This window comes from Pelophylax lessonae (assembly GCF_965119305.1).
Source record: "Pelophylax lessonae genome assembly, chromosome: 12".
Lineage (NCBI taxonomy): Eukaryota > Metazoa > Chordata > Amphibia > Anura > Ranidae > Pelophylax > Pelophylax lessonae.
The window spans coordinates 94059293-94072016 of NC_138779.1; the positions used below are offsets into that span (position 1 = coordinate 94059293).

General features: G+C 44.2%; 1 long non-coding RNA gene and 1 pseudogene across 2 annotated transcripts in view; one reads left to right on the top strand and one right to left on the bottom strand.

Annotated features, from left to right (window-relative positions):
* Positions 1 to 12724, bottom strand: part of LOC309568633 — a 119816-nt gene that overhangs the window by 36769 nt on the left and 70323 nt on the right. The gene's annotated exons all lie outside the window — the stretch shown is intronic.
* On the top strand, positions 10725 to 12028 carry LOC309568631 (cdc42 effector protein 4-like; annotated as a pseudogene). Its single transcript has one exon. The product of its transcript is annotated as a cdc42 effector protein 4-like (transcript).

The window sequence follows — 12724 nt, forward strand, 5'->3', positions numbered from 1 at the left end:
GCAATATTGGGAACCAAGCCTAAAAGTTGTATACAAGCCAGCGAGTGGACCAGGCCTGCCTTTTAGTTACAGGTTTTCATTGTGCATCATTACAACTTTTTAGTTACTGGCAGTCTAACAACCAAGGATGTCGGATGCCTGCATGCTTGTTTCCCCCTCGCCTGCCCCTCTCCATCAGCACTGGGGTCACATTAGCTGAGTGAGGGAGAAAAAAAACATTGGAATACTGTAATGGCTGGAATACACGATTAGAAAATCGGCCGAAAATTTCCGTTCAGCGAGCAATTGGCCGATATTCTACTCGTTAATGCCACAGCCATCAATGACCGATATCGATATTGTGAACAAAAAATACCGTTTGAAAAAAACAAAAAATTTGTCTCATTTGCGAAAGAACGATATTCTATACATTGGTGTTGAGGTCGTTCAGTTTAAATCTGTATTACCTCATCACGCATGCCCAAAAATATTTTCACTGTTTCGATGGTCGGCGGGCAACGGTCGGGCGTTATCCTATTTTCCACTTCACAGGTTGCTCCTCCTGATACAGTGCTTCCCCTTCCTATTAAGCCAATTCGCTACATTCAGGGCTGGACTGGCCTACCGGGATAACGGGAGATTTCCCGGTAGGCCGACTGCCCTGGGGCCGCTTTGAGAGCAGCAGCACTCAGAGGGCCCGCCCGCGTGCAAGTTCCAGCTGCCCGCAAGTTCCGGCAGCCCGCCATTCTAGGCCGCCCGCCCGCAAGTTCCGGCCGCCTGCCCGCCATAACCATTCTCGGCCGCTCGCCTGCAAGTTCCGGCCGCCTGCCCGCCATTCTCGGCCGCAAGTTCCGTTCCGCCGCTGTGTGACTGGGGGAGTGGCCTGGCCACCGTTGTCTGCTCGCTGCTAAGGGGAGGCTGGCTGAGTGAGCAGTGTCACTGCAGACCGCCTATCCTCTCGACTCCGCCCAATCGCCCATTGCTTCAGCGAGAGAAGCTGAAGGTGTCGGCAGTACACCGGTGGAAGGAGAAAGTCAGCCGACGCTGTCGCTGTCGACCAATAGAGTGAGGGGGAGGAGCTCTGCTCTCTGCTGGGAGACCCGCCGCCACACGTCAGAAGAAGCATCCCTGCAGGGCAGCACGTGTGAAGAGGCACTGAGGCTGAATCGACTGACAAAGTAAGTACAGTAATCAGCAGTGCAATTGATCCCATCCTCCATCACCACTGCCCCCTGCTGATCCCACCACCGGCACCCCCACAGATTTTATCCCTGATAGGATGGGGGGGGCACCCCCCCCCCCCATCACCACTGCCACTAATCTCCCCTCAGTCACCACTGATCCCAGTCCCCTCACCACCATCACTGATCCAACCCCCCCCCCTCACCACCACCCCTGCCACTGATCCCACCCCCCCACCACCACCACTGCCCCTGATCCCACCACCGCCAGCACTGATCCCATCCCCCTCACCACCCCCCCTGCTGCCCACCCCTGCCGCCACTCATCCCACCCCCCTCATCACTACCACCATCGCTGCTACCGATCCCACCCCCCTCACCACCGCTGCCACCGATCTCACCCCCTCATCACCACCACCGATCCCACCCCCCTCATCACCACCACCACCGATCCCACCCCCCTCATCACCACCACCGCTGCCACCGATCCCACCCCCCTCACCACCACCACCGCTACCACTGATCCCACCCCCCTCACCACCACCACCGCTGCCACTGATCCCACCCCCCTCACCACCACCACCGCTACCACTGATCCCACCCCCCTCATCACCACCACCGCTGCCACCGATCCCTCCCAACCTCACCACCACCGCTGCCACTGATCCCACCCACTCACCACCACCCTCACGGCTGCCACTGATCCCAACCCCCCCTCACCACCACCATCTTCATCACCACTACTGCCACTGATCCCACCCCCTCACCACATCCACTGCTACTTATCCCACCCCCTTCAGCACTGCCACTGATATCACCCTCCTCACCACTACAACCAGGGCTGCCGTTAGAAATATGGGGCCTTGTATAGCCTACCAGACCTGTTTTTTATCCTGAAGCTATTCTCCCCTACCCTGCAGCAGCCGCTGTATGGGCACAAAGGACAGCAGGCGGAAAGTGGTCATCAACAGTTGTTTACTAGAACAGATCTCCTGTGGTTCCCCCCTTCCCTCTGCAGCAACTGAAAACATATGGGAGGGAGAGAAGATGAAGCCAGCAGCGCTGCGAGTAAGGGGGACACATACAGGGGAGCCTGGGCAGTAGGGAAAAGGGGGCATCTGATCATGGACAGGAGGGGGTGATCAGTATAGAGGGGGGCAATTGCAAGAACCAAAGCAGCAGGAGAGGGAGGAGGAAAAGCCAGCTTTCAGCTGCTGCAGGGAGACCCATACAGGGGATCGGTTCCTGTAATTTTCCTCCCGCCACACCAGTCACCCCCCTTTTCCATGATCTGATTCCTCCTACTGCCTGGGCCCTCCTGCTGAACTGATGGGGCCTGGGCCTCATACAGGGGGCCCGTACCCAGCTCACTCCTCTTGGCCCTGCTTCCTAGCTGGGGGGGTTGCCTAGGGTGTCAAAAATCTTTCCACCAGCCCTGGTGGCACCCGTATAGTATATGGCTGCAGCTAGGCCGGGGACGGCCAGTAGTGACGTAATGGCACTGGGCGGTGTCATTTTTATAGAAGGGCACTGATCTTGGTCGGGGCGGTGAAGCGCGCCTTTCTACACCAGGGGCGGGTAAGATTGGACCCCTCCGCAGCCTCTGACATCTCCTGTGCCATGTCTGCCACCTCTGACATCTCCTGTGCCATGTCTGCAACCTCTGACATCTCCTGTGCCATGTCTGCAACCTCTGACATCTCCTGTGCCATGTCTGCAACCTCTGACATCTCCTGTGCCATGTCTGCAACCTCTGACATCTCCTGTAACATGTCTGCAACCTCTGACATCTCCTGTGCCATGTCTGCAACCTCTGACATCTCCTGTGCCATGTCTGCAACCTCTGACATCTCCTGTGCCATGTCTGCAACCTCTGACATCTCCTGTGCCATGTCTGCAACCTCTGACATCTCCTGCGCCATGTCTGCAACCTCTGACATCTCCTGCGCCATGTCTGCAACCTCTGACATCTCCTGTGCCATGTCTGCAACCTCTGACATCTCTTGTGCCATGTCTGCAACCTCTGACATCTCCTGTAACATGTCTGCAACCTCTGACATCTCCTGTGCCATGTCTGCAACCTCTGACATCTCCTGTGCCATGTCTGCAACCTCTGACATCTCCTGTGCCATGTCTGCAACCTCTGACATCTCCTGTAACATGTCTGCAACCTCTGACATCTCCTGTAACATGTCTGCAACCTCTGACATCTCCTCTGCAGTCTCTGAGGGGGAGTCTGGAGAGGAGTCAGGTGTGGGAGTGCCACCAGGATGGGGGTCAGGGGAGAAGTAAGATGTATGTGGACTGTGGAGAGAAGACTATAGGATAAACCCAGAGCCAACAAGCTGGAACCAACTGACTGGGCCCTGCACGGTGCACCTGAGAGGAGGTCAGTGACAGCTCCGCCAGACCAGTCTGAGTAGGGGTCAGTGACGTAAGGGGGAAGTGAATACAGTAACCCCCCTTCTTTCTGCAGAAGGTAGTCTCTGGTCACATTTCCAGAGTTCCTGGGGTTCCCCTTTACATCAGTCTGCAGGATTCACCATTACAGTGCAAGGGGGAACTCTGCGGACCCTCATGTAAAGACAGACTTTGATTATTTTTTATTCTCGTAATATATCACCATCACAATAAGTGGAATGTTCTTGATAATTGCTCCACTTTTAACTGGAATTTGCTCTTATGTACAGTATGTATGTATGTATGTATCTATCTCTATATACATATAGATATAAAACCCTATGTGATTTTATATCTGTCTTATCTACATATAATACACGCTTTATATGTGCTTTAAAATGCATGGTTTTCCCTTTTATGATCAAGAAAATAATGACGCTATGCTGTTGGGCCGGTATAATAATGCTATGGGGCTGGTATGAAATTATTTCCAGGGCTGGTTTTTATTCCCAGTCCGGCCCTGGCTACATTGTCTGAAATATAGATCCAGTACACAAAATGGCAGCCTTCGTGGGTTCTGGATTATGTGGACATTTTTAGGGGCGCTATTAGAGTCTAATGAAAGTTTCCTGTAACAGAAGAGATATCATACACATGGGCTCACCAACTGTGAGAGCTTGCCCCGTCAGTCCAGTCAGCAGTGCTACTTACATTTGCTTTGTTTGTGCTTGCAGCCTCTGTAAAGGCTGGTACACACAGGCCGAGTAGCGGCTGGTTCAGAAGAAACCGGCTGACGTTTGGGTAGTGTTTACAGTAGCTTGTCTGACAGAAACCAGCTTAATGTCTGGCTTCTGTTGAACGGGCATGCTGGAAAACCAGCAGCCAATCATGGCAGTGATTGGCTGGCGGGGGGAGGGGGGGAGAGCAGCAGTCTCCCTGTTAGAACACAATATCTCAGTGGGGGGATCACTGTAGTAACATCCCATAATAGAGCTGCAGGGTTCTGGATAAAATGAGGAGCAAGGTTACAATTCTTGGTGTAACAACATCTTTTACATTCTACAAAAATAATTGGGCTAACTTTACTGTTTGTTTTTTTTTTTAAATTCATTAAAGTGTATTTTTTCCCAAAAAAATGCATTTGAAAGACTTCTGCGCAAATACAGTGTGACATAAAAGATTGCAACAATCGCCAATTTATTCTCTAGGGTCTCTGCTAAAAAAAAATTAAAAATTATATATATAATGTTTGGGGGTTCTAAGTAATTTTCTAACAAAAAAAATACTGGATTTTAACTTGTAAGCAGCAAGTGTCAGAAAAAGGCCTGGTCTTTAAGTGGTTAAACTGCCCTCCTTTAAGTGGGATACACACTAGTAGAAAATCTGCCGAAAATTCCCGCCCGATGTGAAATCGTCCGATTTTCGCCTAGTGTGTACACAACTTTCAGCAGCCGATGCCGACATTTTCAACGAAAAAAAACGGAGGGACAAACACCAAAATTTTTTTTGTCCGTCCCCAAACGATTTTCGTTTAATGTGTATGGAGTACGTCCGTGAAAAATCGGATACGAAAGATGTGAAGTTGTTGACAACCCGGAAGTCTAGGAACAAATGTGCCAAAAAAAAGAAAAATCGGACGAGAAATTTAGTGAACATTTATGCACTGTCGACTAAAAACGGTAATGTATAGCAGGGGGGGGAGTACCGCGCTTTAAAGGTGCTTAGTGAAAATAAATTAGTGCATATTATTCATATAGATAAAATTGCTTTCAGTGCTTCCAAATATGTTAATCATATAAATCCCTATGTGCTTGAATAAAATACTGTTGACTAATAAATAAATTTTCTCTAGTGCATAAATAATATCTAATAAGTGATGTAAATATAAATTAGTAATAAATTAATTTCTCTTCAATACATAAATATTATCTTATAGGTGATGTAAAAATTAGTGCTTAATACAATCCGCAATCCTTATATAAAATTGTTATAAAAATTATTATTAATAAAGTGCCAGTGATAAAATTATATAGTGGTGCTTTTAAACCGACAATACATATATAATTCAAAAGGTGGTAAAGTGCTAAAGTGTCCTTGAAATAAGTTAAATAAATAAAGCGGTGTGTGTTCAAAAGAATCTTCTTTCCCAAATCTCATGCAGGTGCTCTTCCATGCAGTGGCCACTAGGTGTCCTAAGCGCTCACCTCAATTGCCTTTACAATAAGCCTTGTGTTATTTGCTTTTGTATGGTATTTCCTCCTTCTCTATGGCGTGTAGGTCCCGCTAGTAATACCCGAAAACTCTCCTCTGTGGACCGGTATTCCAGGGGGTATGTGTGGAACCGTTGTATCTCCAAAAATAAATGGGCCACAATAGTGAAGTACCGTTGATAATTTATTAAAATAGATTTAAAATCAGACTCACATTATATTCCGTCTTTCCTATTGTATAACACTCGTATTGCCGCTACGTCACTTCCGGTTTGGCGTCCTACGCGTTACGCTGCGTGCCCACACAGCTTCTTCCAGGGATTCTTCCAGCGCGAGAATTTCACCAACCCATTACATAAAAACGGTAATGAACGCTGAGAAGACAGAGAAAAATCGGAGGATATTTTGTCCGATTTTCGTCAAGTGTGTACGGCCCTTTACAGACGGAAGTTCATTCCTTTTGAATTAAAAGAACAAAATGATACATTTTGTATGTAAAAAAATAATACAAATGTAAAACATTGTGTTTATAGTTATCTAGTAGCACAATGTTGATAAACATTTGCCAGAGGCTCCTTTTTTTTTTTTGACAGCCGTGAGTGAGCAGAGAACGGCTCTGTATGAATCGAGGAAATGCCGTTTTAGGATCATGAGGAGGGTGAATCAAGATCGCGATTTTTATTTTATTTTTTTAAACAATTTATCGTGCAGCTCTATCGCATACTTAGTACAGCAAGCTCCTCGTGTTTTTTTTTGTGTACCAGGCTTAATACTATTCAGCATTCAATACTTGTGGGAACATTGGATGCCACGAGCTGTGGCTCAAACCTTTGACCCTTACATCAATACGGTACACAGTAGCGAGATGGGAGTCAAATGATGGAACCGTGGCAGCATAAGGGGACATAGAAATCCAACAATCTCTGAAATGTTGAATGCAGAAAAGTCTGATACATGGAGCACTGGAATGGAGCAAAAGTAGGGTCTATGTGCTGCTGGAGATGTGAATGTACAAGATCTTGTGGTTGATTTACTAAAACTGGAGAGTGCAAAATCTGTTGCAGCTCTGCATAGAAACCAATCAGCTTCCAGGTTTTTTTTTTTTTTCATTTATTTATTTTTTTAAAGCCTAATTGAACAAACTAAAGTTAGAAGCTGATTGGCTACCATGCACAACAGCACCAGATTTTGCACTCTAGTTTTAGTAAATCAACCCCCTTGTCTTTATTTTCAGGGAACATCAACCAATTAATGAGACTTTCCTACTTTCTGGATCTGTTACCATTTCCCATTGCCTTGACTAGAAATGTCTTGTACAGGTCAAATAATTGCGATCTCAATTTATGCCAATGGAAAATTAATTGGGTGGCGCATGACACCCTTTCCAAGAATATGGATGAAAATAAGGTGAAAATGTAAATAGTTGAAGCTAGATTATCCCAAGCAGTAGAAGAAGCCAGCAGGTGTTATTCAGTAAGGTAGAGCCAAGAGCTATTAGGAAATACAGATTGTGAAACTTAATAGTAAAATCAGAAGTTACTCAGTTCAATTGTTAGGCAAGTTGCTCTGCTGCTGAGATAAGTTGGCTCAATTTAGATGAGTGGAATTCAGGGACTTGTCTTTTACTACTGCCTAAAATAAAGTTTGATACATTTTTAATCATGCCGTGTACACAAGTTATAGTACGCATCTTGCGGACACTCTTTGTTCCTCCGGTTTCAAGGCCTGTTTTTACTATCCCCTCCGAGACCTCCTACATTCCAGCTGGATGCCAAGCACGCTGAACATATTTAAGTATGCGTGTCACATCAGATATTGTGTAAAACTGCTGGTGAGATTCTCTTTAGGAAGTTACAGCTGTGGCAATGGCAGTGATAAATGGTCTATACAAGAAATGGGCAAATTGGGACTTTATATGAGAACTGGCGAGCACTGCACAGTGTCTCCATCCCTGTGAATAGTCAATTGAAAAGCAAGATGGGATAAATGAGGGTGTGTGAAAAACAGCCGATCCCTAGTTTGAAATACTTACCCACCAGTCTGCTAACAAACCAAAATAAACCTGTCTAACAATAAGTTAAAAGCAGGAGTTTAGTTAACACATATTTGCAAATGCATGCGGAAGCTGCAAGGCCAGCGACAAGGCATCCTGCGTACTTGCAGAACCTAACACTAAACACTGCTCAACCTGAGTGTATAAGTGTCTTCACAAAGGGAAGTACATGCTTGCTAATAGATGGATTGGAAACAGATGGGATTGGAGACCGCCCAATCCTCCCCCACCTGCTCCAATCCATGACTGGCAACGAAAAACGCATGGCTGCACAGAAAAGCCATGGGGTGCAAACTAAATGTGATCAGCTGGGAGACACACAACCCCATCCCTTTAGTAAAGATGCCATAGGCAAATTTGGGACTTTGAGTGAGACACCCGCCTGTAAAGCAAGCGTCTCCATCCCTAGTAAGATACAAGAAATGGGCAAATTGGGACTTTATATGAGAACTGGCGAGCACTGCACAGTGTCTCCATCCCTGTGAATAGTCAATTGAAAAGCAAGATGGGATAAATGAGGGTGTGTGAAAAACAGCCGATCCCTAGTTTGAAATACTTACCCACCAGTCTGCTAACAAACCAAAATAAACCTGTCTAACAATAAGTTAAAAGCAGGAGTTTAGTTAACACATATTTGTCTCCCAGCTGATCACATTTAGTTTGCACCCCATGGCTTTTCTGTGCAGCCATGCGTTTTTCGTTACCAGTCGTGGATTGGAGCAGGTGGGGGAGGATTGGGCGGTCTCCATTCCCATCTGTTTCCAATCCATCTATTAGCAAGCATGTACTTCCCTTTGTGAAGACACTTATACACTCAGGTTGAGCAGTGTTATTTAGTGTTAGGTTCTGCAAGTACGCAGGATGCCTTGTCGCTGGCCTTGCAGCTTCCGCATGCATTTGCAAATATGTGTTAACTAAACTCCTGCTTTTAACTTATTGTTAGACAGGTTTATTTTGGTTTGTTAGCAGACTGGTGGGTAAGTATTTCAAACTAGGGATCGGCTGTTTTTCACACACCCTCATTTATCCCATCTTGCTTTTCAAGTGATAAATGGTCTATTTCCAAGTGTCTGTTTTATAGTTTTCATGCTGGCTGGATATGGAGGCCACCTGTGCAGTTTTAAAGGGACACGAATGCTTGGAAATATGAAATATCAACTGGAATGTAACCTCCCTGTGTATATTCAATCATATGTACTCTTTGGTTGTAGAGCAATTTTCTGTATAGCCTGTAAAAAAAAAAAAAAAAAAAAAATATCTAAACCCAAAACTAATATGCAATAATTGACCAGCTTACCCATTCTTAAACGCGGTGCCTGTATCGGGTCCATTTATTTTTACTTGGCGTTGTAGGGTGACATTGCTAACTCACTGTACAGTATTTGAGGAGGTGTAGCATAGTCATCCTGATTTGGACTACAAACACCTGTCCCTTTCCTTACCTTCATTAAAGGGTTTAGGGGTGGGGGATGTTGTTCACCAAAGAAATTTGAAAGGCTGATGAAGTTGTTTGGGGTTTCGGTGTAGTGCAGAAACTGAGAAAAAGTTACAAGTAAGCTTGATTTTTGTCAGGATCAACATCATTTTTTTGGTAACTGCATTATATTACATATTTGTTCTTGGGTTTAAATATAATTTGAAAACTTTTATGTGAGTTACAATCAAAGCCCGTGTTCTTTGATTTGGCAAGCCTCCTGAATTATAACTGAATTCACCTTTAAAAAGCTTGCTTTAAAATGTATGTATACCTTTTTAACACTTTTTTTTTGGATAGAGTAGGGAAGGCTACAACCTCTGTCAGTTTGTTTTTGTTGTCTGTCACATTGGGGAAATATCCCTTCACTTCCTGTCATTGGAATAGAACAGGAAGTGGAAGGAAATCTATGCAAAGGGAGGTTACTTCCTCTCTCAACAATTGCCCCATAACAAGCGTCCCTACTTTTTTAGATTTCCCCTTTATTCCTTTTCTGGCAACAACTGTCAAATGTTGAATATCCCATAATTTTCTATTGACAATAGCCGACAGGACAAATAAATAGGTTGAACCTCCCCAGTTGGGTCACCGGCAACACTTAAACCAAGGCCCTGTTTACACCTGGGCAGAACAGAAACAAGGGCCAATACGAGTGCTTTCGCTCATGTTTCTGGAAGCATATGAAAGCGCAAAACGTGCTTCTGGTGCCATTATTTTTTGATGGCACCTCAAACGGGGATAGCAATCAGGTTTTGCTGCACAACAAAATGTGTGAAAAGCTTGATGCAAAATGCGTTTGGCATAATGATAATTTGGTACATGAGCTTCTTTATTGAGTTTTTGGCGCAGAGAGAGGCCTTTTTAAAACGAATGGCGCTGCTCGAAAAATGTGCAAAAAAAAAAAGAAAACCACCTAGAACACGCTTTGTGAATAGGGCCCAATAGTACAAAGTAACCTATAGCAGCCAATGAAATGGCAGTTTATTATAGTTTGATTGTTAAAAGATGTTTGGTTTGCAGTGAACATTGTACTTTGCGCATCTTCATGGCTATTACTTAGTAAGACAGTCTGTGATGCAACTATTTTTTTCAGCTAAACTAAGCCCCCGTTCACATGCAGGCGACGCGACCTTGGAGCGGCCGCTACGGACTTCATAACATTGAAGTCTATGGCGGTCGCCTCCTGGTCGCCCCAAAGAAGCTCCGGACCCTTTTTCTAGGTCGGAGCGACTTGTGTCGCTCCTATTAGAACGGGTCCGCAGCTTCCCTATGGGAGGCGACCTGCGGCGACCTGTGAGGCGACCAGGTCGCCTCACAGGTCGCCCTAGTGTGAACCGAGCCTAAATCTGTATTTTTATTTACAATTCTTAACTTCTCAGTAGCCGTGATTCAAATGATTTATATTGTGTTTTTTCTTTTGCAGTTTTCACAACAAGATGCCTATCCTCAAGCAGTCCAACGCTCACTCAAAGAAGCGAACCCGCATAGATCGAGAGATGATCAGTGCCCCTCTTGGGGATTTTAGACACACTATGCATGTTGGTAGAGGTGGGGATGTGTTTGGAGATACATCCTTCCTCAGTAACCATGGCCCGTCTTCGCCTCAACCTCTGGAAGTACCAACTTCTAAGAAAAATGGTGTCGTGAAACTAGCTGGAGATCATGATGATAATAAAACAGCTGACTCACTAAGTCAGCTTTCTCAGTCCTCTGGAATAGGCTCTGGAGCAGGAAGCATTTCTTCTAGCCCCGTTAATCATGCACCAGAGGTCACTCAGACCAAGTAGATTGGCTTCCACTGGATTGTGGGTTAAAACATGCTGAATCTATTTTGTCCTTCCATCTTGATCTTGGCCCATCCATTTTGGATGATGTTTTGGGTGTAATGGACAGAGATGCTCCCACCGATGACTGGAACAGTCTAGATGACCAATGTGATTACAAATTTTCTGCAGAAAGCAGTAAACTTACACAGCTGTCTTCCATCACAGAGTCCCCAGGAAGCCAATACAGTCACTCCACCACACTGCCTATTACAAACCCTAGCTTGGATTATAATTCAAGTGTCATCTCTGAAAACCTGGAAGGAAACCGATCAGCTTATGAAGGAGACAGTGAAGAAGAAAAAAGTTCTATCTATGAAGGGGTTGCTGACAGTCCAGCACAAAAAGATAATAGTTTTCACACTAGTCACTGTGAAGAGCTTGATGATGACGACGAGGAGGAGGAGGACGAGGAGAAAGTTGGTCAAGGATATACATTTGAAGAAGATCTTGATGATGAGATTGGCGTATAGGGATACAAACTACATAAACTCTATGGACTTACATGTTTGTTTGATGAGCATGGTGGGGCACAGACCAACCGTATCATATGGTATAAATGTTATACATTGGACTTTATACAGATATTTTTTTTTTCATCGGCCTATTCTAAAAGAATATACCTTGTACAGAGACAATTTTCATTTTACTTGTTCCTCTTCTGAGAATTTAAGACTGTACCTTTTCACAACAGTAAGACCGATATTCATAGATGTTAGCAGAAAAAAAATAGATCTCAGTTCCCACTGGTTGAAGGAATTGAAATGTTTTAGGATTTCTTGTTATATAATATAAAATGTAATTTATCTTAATGTTTCATGAATACAGAAAACATTTCCTTGTAAAAATGTTCTTTGTTGAAAATTTATTTTCTTCAGTTATTGGTGCATATGTCTCAAAAGATTGCTGAAAAATTAGATTTTTACTCTCAAATACCAATTCATAACCTATGTTTTTGGGATCCAGTATAGGCCACCTTTGACAAAAAAAGAGTTGCACAAATCCTAAGAAGTTATTATGTTTTTCCGCTATGACTTTTTGATACCTACAAATTGTAAATGAGGTTACGAGGGTACCAGTAGAGCAAAGTAAGAGCTTGGACTTTCACAATTGTTGGCACAAGATTTTATTATTTTTTTTATTTTACTTAGGAATAGGTTTGATTTAACACACATTTTTTACTTGGATTCAATCATTTGTTGGATTATTACTTTTTGCCACCTTCTGTTTTTTTTTTGTTTTTTTTTTTGATTCTTCAAACACAATTTTTAGAAGACACTTAGTAACCAGAGTAGTGTAAAATGAAGAAAGTTTGTTCCTGGTCCTGGAATCGTCTTCCTAATTTATCAAGCTCTTTACCTAGTTTCAACAAAAGAGCCAAACCACCAATTTGATCATTTCATGCAATATTAAGCAAATTCAAGCATTGCTTTTAGTAATTAAGTTGAAAATAATTGTGCAAGTGGTTACAAGATTGTACGAGCATCATTTCCAGTGCCACTTTGCTACAGAGAATTTTCAACATGTTGGGAGAGCTCTGCCATTTTCAATAGAATTTTCCCTTTTATCCCAAGTGGAAGTAATCTTTTCATTACACATGTATC